Genomic DNA, 9,613 nt, shown 5'->3' with positions numbered 1-9,613 from the left:
AGTCTCATTGACATATAGGATAACAGCTTGAGATTTCAGGTAGCACATTCTGTCTTGACTTCAGTTCCTGAGTGTGGGTCCTGTTTTGATGCTGTCACTACCTATGTGGTCAGAGTTTAGATAACCCTGAATACCAGGGAAAGCACTTGGGTTTTAATTCAGTTGGAACTTTTCAAGAGGCAAGTGATGGAATCTGTTGACCCTTCAGGATGCCTGGTCATCCCCTACTCAGAGGTTGTATCATGTGGTGGTATGATGTATGCTCCAAGATCTCACAGCCTGAGTTCAAATCCTGTTACTACTGTTTTGCAGAGTGCCATGTACTTTGTATCTGTAAATTCACCACACTTCTCCTTTACCTTCGCTTGAGGTCATGGATATAATGTAGGAAAATAGAAGTTCCTAATTCACATCTCTGTTGTGAGAATAAATACAGCAAATCCTGAAAATTTCCTGAAATAGTCAGGACTCAGTAAGTGTTAGCAGTGGTAATGGCAACAGTTTTTGACAATTATGATATTATTACTATACATTCTAATAATACTGCTATTAATTAGAACAATAATAACAAGGATTAAGAACTTAAATGGTGGGACTTTAAATGGAAATAAAAAATTGAAAGGTATAATTTTGAGGAACAACTGAAAATGATTGAGTCAAGGGCTTGAACTCCTCCCCAAGTCCCTCTGCAGAGCCTGGTGAGCCAGGTCCCCATCTCCTCATGAAATGCACCACATCTGTTCCTCCCTGCAGATGAGCTGATTGTACATGGGCCATAATGGTTGATGTTCTAGAAGAGTGGACCTCAAAGGGTGGTCCCAGGCCATCAGCAATAGCATTTGAGAATTTGTTAGAAAGAACAAATTTAGAGCCTTAGACTCCAAATTCTGAAGCCAATACTCTGTGGGGGCTCAAAAAGGCCTTCAGATAATTCTGATGAAAAGCAGTTTGAGAACCATTGCTGTAAAACGCGGATGTAGAATTTGTTTTTCTGCTAGTTTGAAGCCTTTGGAAAATTCCAAAGGTAAAAACCATGTATTTTTTTTAATTTCCTTCCTATTACTGGGCACAATGTTGATAAACAGTATTCAATAAACACATAGATACTACCTATGTGGTCAGAGACTTGAAGACTTTTAAAGCAAAGAGCCCTGGTAGCATAGTGTTTAAGAGCTTGGCTGCTAACTAAAAGGTCAGCAGTTGAAATCCACCAGCTCCTTCTTGAAAAACCCTAGGGGCCAGTTCTACTCTGTCCTATAGGGCTGTTATTAGTCTGATATCACTCAAGGCACACAACAAGAACAAAATCAAGGAGACCACTTGGGTCTTTATTCAGATGGAAATGTTTTTGGTGATATGATAACAGATGTGATAGAAAACAGAAGGAGGGAGGAAGGTAGAGAGGATGGGACAGAGACAGATGAAGGGAAAGAGTGGGAGAGGGAAGGAGACAGAAAAAATATTTGTAGTATTCACTTCATTTCACAATACAAATGTGAGAATTTCTCTAAATAAGCAATCTTTATAGATCTCTTTCCTATCACTTCCATCATCAGACTCATCAACAACATGACATCAGAAAACCAAACTGGTGTAGCAGCATTCTTCCTCCTGGGGCTCTCAGAGGATTCAGAACTGCAGCCCTTCCTCTTCGGACTATACCTGACCATGTACCTCGTCACAGTGTTGGGGAACCTGCTCATCATCCTGGCCATCAGCTCAGACTCCCACCTCCACACCCCCATGTACTTTTTCCTCTCCAACCTGTCCTTCGCTGACATCTGTTTCAGCACCACCACAGTCCCCAAGATGCTGGTGAACATCCAGACACAGAACAAATCCATCAGTTACACAGGCTGCCTCACCCAGGTGTGCGCTTTGTCATGATATTCGCAGGCATGGAAAATTTTCTCCTTGCAGCAATGGCCTATGACCGCTATGTGGCCATCTGCCAACCACTGAGGTACACAGTCATCATGAACTCTCACCTCTGTGGCCTGCTGATTCTACTCTCCTTGCTTATTAGTTTGATGGATGCCCTGCTCCACAGTCTGATGATACTAAGGCTGTTCTTCCGCACAGACAGGGAAATCCCTCACTTCTCCTGTGAGCTTGCTCAGGTCATCAAACTTGCCTGCTCCAATACGCTTGTCAATAACATCCTGACATATTTACTAAGTAGTATACTGGGTGGTGTTCCTCTCCTTGGGATTATTTTCTCTTACATTGAAATTGTTTCTTCCATTCTGAGAATACCATCAGCTGGTGGAATGTATAAAGCTTTCTCCACCTGTGGTTCTCACCTGTCAGTGGTTTTCTTATTCTATGGGACAGCTTTTGGGGTGTACATTAGTTCTGCAGTTACTCATTCTTCCAAGAAGACAGCAGTAGCCTCAGTGATGTACACTGTGGTCCCTCCAATGATGAACCCATTTATCTACAGCCTGAGGAACAGGGACATGAAGGGAGCCTTGAAGAATCTCCTGTGGAGAACATCTTTTTCATGATTGTATTATGTGCCTTAGCCTTGGGCTTCTAGATGAGTCATAGTGAAATTGTACTGGGGGAATCAGAATGTTACATTTTTGTGGTATCAAGAGTCTTTTTGTTTTTTACATTTTGATGATAAAAAGCTTTATATGTTTATCAATTTAAATGCATTTTTACTTATGAGTATATTTATTTATTTATACATGCTTCTGTCTTGTGACAATTTTTACCTTATTAGCAAGCCATGTTAAAGCATTTATTTATTTATGTTTATTTTGGTAACTATATATGTAATGAAACATTTGTCATTTCAACATTTTTTACATGTGCCATTTAGTGATATTAATTACTTTCTTCATGTTGTTCAATCTTCACCACTATTGATGTTCAAAATTTTCCATCACTCTTAGCCAATGTCCCTAAGCAATGAGTCTCCCTTTCTTTTTTCTTACTCACTGACCCTGATAAGCAGTAATAAACTTTGGTCTCTATGCACTCGCTTATTCTAGGTATTTCATTTATGTGGGATCATATAATATTTGACCTTTTGTAACTGACATTTCATTCAGCATAATGTTTTCAAGGTTCATCTATGTTGTAGGATGTATCAGGACTATTTCTCTTCATGGCAAGTAGTACTCCATTGCATTATGACATTTTGCTTATCATTCATCTGTTGACAGGCATTTAGCCTGTTTCTGCCTTATGGCTATTGTGAATATGCTGCAATGAACATTGGTGTACGAGTATCTGTGTTCTTGCCTTCAATTCTTTTGCTACGATGGCTGTATACCATAGTGACTAACAGTAATGCAAAATAGGTATGGAAACTGACTTTGCTCCTCTCTAGTTTTGTGATATTTGATTGTTTGTGTGCTAGGACAGGTTTCCCTCCAGGTTACCAGATGGCTGCATCACTTACAGGCATTGTATACTGGAAAGCTGACTATGCCTTCTTTTCTTTTCTTTTTCTTTAATAAAGAGGTTACTTTTCCAATGACTCTTTCAGAAGACATCCTTTCACAGCTGATGTGCCTGAATTGGGACATACAAAACCCTTCATAAACCATTCTCTGGTTAAGGGAATGGAATTATTATGAGTGGATTTGACATATCACCTACAGCAGTTGTTCTCCAACGTTGATGTGTATGAGAACTGGTGAAAAGAACTTGTTAATTCACAGATTCCTGGGCTCATCCTCAGCGATTTTGGTAGCCCTGGTGGTGCAGTAGTTAAGCATTTGCCTGCTAACCAAAAGGTAGTGAGTTTGAATCCAACAAATGCTCCTTGTAAACCCTATGGGAGCAATTCTACTCTCCTCTATGGAGCTACTATGAGTCGGAATTGACTCAACAGCAATGGGTTTGGCTTTGGTTATTGTGAAGTGGGCCCATGAGTGTGCATGTCTGACAAGCTCATAGCTGATTTCACTGTGGATAGTCCAAGTATTACAGTTGGAGTGACACTGATCAAGAATGCAATTACCATTGGGAATGCAGTTGGCACCATGTCTGGCATACAGTAAGTACTCAATGAAATTTAGCTAATACTGTATTCCATATATAGCCATCTATTCTTGGACCTTGCAATCTTTTTGCTTTCGCACATTTTTTAACATTTGCTTTAGCAGTTAGTTTTCCTCATCTTTATTTAAATATGTATCAGTGTTTTGAGTTTAGTAATATAATAAGACACAATTATGGGTTTTGCAGGCTAAGATGAATTATGTTTCCCTGACAGTTAATTTGCTTTGATTCCTTCTCATTGATTACCTGCTAGCAATGAGATTGACTTTTTTCTTTTTACCTCGTGTCACCCTTTCTTTTGTTTCTTATTCATTTCAGATGAAATCCACACCTCAAATGTACTTGAATAAAGCTAATAAGGCCACTGTAGTCTTTGAAGGACTCAACCATATAGGGAAGGTGTTGGATGTGACACTATAGGGAAGCAAGGAGAAAGTTTGGTTTTATCGAGGATCTTTTTTGATCTAAGGAGATAATTCACGATGAGAATGGATGACTCCCTGGAAAACTGAATGGCAGAGAGCCTTTTGTTCTCATCCTCACTGACTTCCATTATTTTCACCACCACTTCTGGGGACAGCTCTCAGACTGGCCTCCATGGCATTTGTTAGGGCAGGATTTCACCCAGTGATGGCCTTAGCCACCTGCAGCATCTTGGGTCTTTGTTAAATCTGCAGCTATCTGCCCCTCATTCAAGGACCACTGACTCTGGACCCTGTGGATAGGCCCTTAGAGAAAACATGGTTAAAAAGACCCTTGTGAAACAGTGATGAGTTCTATATTCTGGAAATATATCTTTAATACTAGAATGTATTTAAAATATGATACATGAAAGATTTTTTTGTGAAATATAGCACACATATAAAATGTGTGTAATTTAACTATTTTTCTTATAGAATATTCATATAATATGAACATAAATATCCACCACATAAATGGAAAAATGACATTTACAGTCATCTAGAATCCTCCTGTGAGACTCTCAGTCTAATCATCCTCCCTCTTGCCAAGAAATAACCACTATCCTGAATTTTGTATTTAACATTTTCTTAGCTATTCCTTATATTGGGTTGAATCATATGAAATTCCCAGCATTTCACTCTTTTTGACATATAAAAGTACTGTTTTCATGTATTTCAACATAATAGTTTTACTACCTCTACATATATCCCTTTCTTTCACTTCATAAATGGAATCTGTGAAAAACCTGCAGCTAACATTGTACTTAATGGACTGCATACTTTCCTTTTGGATCAGGAACAAAAAACAAGATGTCCACTCATTCTATATCTATTCAACTTGTGGTGGAGGTTGTAGATAGGGCAATTGTGCAAAAAAGGAAGAATAAGAAGAGGAAGAAGAAGAAGTAAAAGGTACCAACTTGGAAAGGAAGAAATAAAACTCCCTCTATTTGCAGATGACATAGAGAAAATCCTAAAGAATCTGCTAAAATTCTCTTTGGACTAATATACACTCTCAGCGAGGTTGCAGGATACAAGATCAATGTGCAAAAGCCAATTGAATTTTATATCCTTGAAATAAACAATCCAAAAATTGAAACTAAGAGAAACGATTCACTTTGCAAAAGCATCAAGAAGAATACAATGAATTACTTAGGGATAAATATAATAAAAGAAGTGAGACACATTGTTAAAAGTGCAAAATATTGTAGAAATAAATTTGAGAAGATCTAAATAATTAGAAAAAATACACCATATTCATGAATTGGAATGCTGCAAAAGGTCTCTTTAAAGCCCTGAAAAGCAAAGATGTCACTTTGAAGACAGGTGTGCCTGTTCCAGACCATGGTGTTTTCAATTGCCTCATATGCATGGGAAAGCTGGACAATGAATGATGAAGACCAAAGAATTGACGCCTTTGAGTTGTGGTGTTGGTGAAGAATATACCGTGGACTGCAAAAAAATGAACAAATATGTCTTGGAAGAAGTACGACCAGAATGCTCCTTGGAAGCAAGGATAGCAAGATTATGCCTCATCTACTTTGGACATGTTATCAGGTGGTACCAGTCTCTGGAGAAGGATGTCATGCTTGGTAAAGTGGAGGGTCAGCAAAAACGAGGAAGACCCTCAACAAGATGAATTGACACAGTGGCTGCAACAATGAGTTCAAGTATAACAACGATTGTGAGGATGGTGCAGGACGAGGCAGTGTTTAGTTCTGTCATTCATATGGTCCCTATGAATTGGAACTGACTTGATGGCACCTAACAACAACAACATGAAATACGGAGGGCCTCTAGAGGATAGGGACTCCTTTTGTCTAGATCTAAGGGTGTTACTGCCTCCAAATTATAAGATTAAATTTGAATGCTACCTAAAAGATTCTTTAAAAAAAACCCTAGTGGCATAGTGGTTAAGTGCTATGGCTGCTAACCAAAAGGTCGGCAGTTGGAATCCACCAGGTGCTCCTTGGAAACTCTATGTGGCAAAGAAATAATAGGTGCCCAAATTGGAAAGAAAAACGTAAAGCTATTTATATTTGCAGGTGACATGAGAGATGATGTAGAGAAAATCTTAATCCGCTAAGACACTATTTGGACTAATAAATGCAAGGTTGTAAGATACAAGATCAATATACCAAAATCAATTCTATTTCTATATACTTGCAATGAATAATCCAAGAATGAAATTAAGCAAACAATTCCATTTATGAAAGCATGAAAAATTACAGAATAAACTACTTAGGAATAAGTTTTAGAAAAGAAGTGTAAGACATGTATTGAAAAGTAAAAGCCATTGTTGACATAATTTAAGATCTAAATAATTAGAAAAAGTACATCATGTTCATGAGTTGGAAAAATTAGCATATTTAAGATGGCAATATTCTCCAAACTGATCTACCGATTACACAATCTCTATAAGAATTCCCCCCACGTGTCTGTCAGTTTGTTGTAATGTGGGGGCTTGTGTGTTGCTGTGATGCTGGAAGCTATGCCACCGGTATTCAGATACCAGCAGGGTTGCCCATGGAGGACAGGTTTCAGCTGAGCTTCCAGACTAAGAAAGACTAGGAAGAAGGACCCAGCAGTCTACTCCTGAAAAGCATTAGCCAGTGAAAACCTTATGAATAACAGCAGAACATTGTTTGATATAATACTGGAACATGAGCCTCCCAGGTTGGAAGGCACTCAAAAGATGACTGGGGAAGAGCTGCCTCCTCAAAGTACAGTCGACCTTAATGATGTGGATGGAGTAAAGCTTTCAGGACCTTCATTTGCTGATGTGGTACGACTCAAAATGAGAAGAAACAGCTGCAAACCTCCATTAATAATCAGAACCTGGAATGTACAAAGTATGAATCTAGGAAAATTGGAAATCATCAAAAATGAAATGAAACACATAAACATCGATATTCTAGGCATTAGTGAGCTAAAATGGACTGGCATTGGCCCTTTTCAATCGGACAATCATATAGTCTACTATGCTGGAAATGACAACTTAAAGAGGCATGGTGTTGCATTCATCATCAAAAAGAACGTTTCAAGATCTATCCCGAAGTACAACGCTGTCAGTGATAGGATAATATTCATATGCCTACAAGGAAGACCAGTTAATACAACTATTATTCAAATTTATGCACCAACCACTAGGGCCAAAGATGAAGAAAGAGAAGATTTTTATCAGCTGCTGCAGTCTGAAATCGATCAAACATGCAATCAAGATGCATTGATAATTACTGGCAATTGGAATGAGAAAGTTGGAAACAAAAAAGAAGGATCAGTAGTTGGAAAATATGGCCTCGGTGATAGAAACAATGCCGGAGATCGAATGATAGAATTTTGCAAGACCAACGACTTCTCCATTGCAAATACCTTCTTTCACCAACATAAACGGCGACTATACACATGGACTTTGCCAAACGGAACACACAGAAATCAAATTGACGACATCTGTGGAAAGAGATGATGGAAAAGAGCAATATCATCAGTCAGAACAAGGCCAGGGGCCGACTGTGGAACAGACCATCAATTGCTCATATGCAAGTTCAAGCTGAAACTGAAGAAAATCAGAGCAAGTCCATGAGAGCCAAAATATGACCTTGAGTGTATCCCACCTGAATTTAGAGACCATCTCAAGAATAGGTTTCACACATTGAACACTAGTGACTGAAGACCAGATGAGTTGTGGAATGACGTCAAGGATATCACCCATGAAGAAAGCAAGAGGTCACTGAAAAGACAGGAAAGAAAGAAAAGACCAAGGTGGATGTCAGAGGAGACTCTGAAACTTGCTCTTGAGCGTCGAGCAGTGAAAGCAAAAGGAAGAATTGATGAAGTAAAAGAACTGAACAGAAGATTTCAAAGGGCCTCTGGAGAAGACAAAGTAAAGTATTATAATGACATGTGCAAAGAGCTGGAGGTAGAAAACCAAAAGGGAAGAACATGCTGGGTGTTTATCAAGCTGAAAGAACTGAAGAAAAAATTCAAGCCTCAAGTTGCAATAGTGAAGGATTCCATGGTGAAAATATTAAAAGATGCAGGAAGCATCAAAAGAAGATGGAAGGAATACACAGAGTCATTATACCAAAAAGAATTAGTCGATATTCAACCATTTGAAGAGGTAGCATATGATTAGGAACAGATGGTACTGAGAGAAGAAGTCCAGGCTGCTCTGAAGGCATTGGCAAAAAACAAAGCTTCAGGAATTGATGGAATATCAATTTAGATGTTTCAACAAACAGATGCAGCGCTGGAGGTGCTCACTCATCTATGCCAAGAAATATGGAAGACAGCTTCCCAGCCAACTGACTGGAAGAGATCCATATTTATGCCTATTCCCAAGAAAGGTGATCAAACCGAATGTGAAAATTATAGAACAATATCATTAATATCACACGCAAGCAAAATTTTCCTGAAGATCATTCAAAAACGGCTGCAGCAATATATCGACAGGAAACTGCCAGAAATTCAGGCCGGTTTCAGAAGAGGACGTGGAACCAGGGATATCATTGCTGATGTCAGATGGATCCTGGCTGAAAGCAGAGAATACCAGAAGGATGTTTACCTGTGTTTTATTGACTATGCAAAGGCATTCGATTGTGTGGATCATAACAAACTATGGATAATGCTGTGAAGAGTGGGAATTCCAGAACACTTAATTGTGCTCATGAGGAACCTTTACATAGATCAAGAGGCAGTTGTTGGGACAGAACAAGGGGATACTGATTGGTTTAAAGTCAGGAAAGGTGTGCACCAGGGTTGTATTCTTTCACCATACCTATTTAATCTGTATGTTGAGGAAATAATCTGAGAAGCTGGACTATATAAAGAAGAATGGGGCATCAGGATTGGAGGAAGACTCATTAACAACCTGCGTTATGCAGATGACACAACCTTGCTTGCTGAAAGTGAAGAGGGCTTGAAGCACTTACTAACAGAAGATCAAAGACCACAGCCTTCAGTATGGATTACGTCTCAACATAAAGAAAACAAAAATCCTCACAACTGGACCAATGAGCAACATCATGATAAATGGAGAAAAGATTGAAGTTGCCAACGATTTCATTTTACTTGGATCCACAATCAACACCCATGGAAGCAGCAGTCAAGAAATCAAAAGACGTGTTGCATCGGGC

The 9,613-nt window shown here is 38.9% G+C and overlaps 1 pseudogene; it reads left to right on the top strand.

Moving 5' to 3' along the window:
• The first annotated feature begins 1,569 nt into the window (after positions 1-1,569).
• On the top strand, positions 1,570-2,507 carry LOC126070962 (olfactory receptor 7G2-like; annotated as a pseudogene).
• The last annotated feature ends 7,106 nt before the right edge of the window (positions 2,508-9,613 follow it).

Source organism: Elephas maximus, chromosome 3, assembly GCF_024166365.1.
Source record: "Elephas maximus indicus isolate mEleMax1 chromosome 3, mEleMax1 primary haplotype, whole genome shotgun sequence".
In the NCBI taxonomy this organism is placed as follows: Eukaryota; Metazoa; Chordata; class Mammalia; order Proboscidea; family Elephantidae; genus Elephas; species Elephas maximus.
Note: the sequence above shows the minus strand (reverse complement) of the source record. Positions and strands in the feature narration are given on the sequence as shown.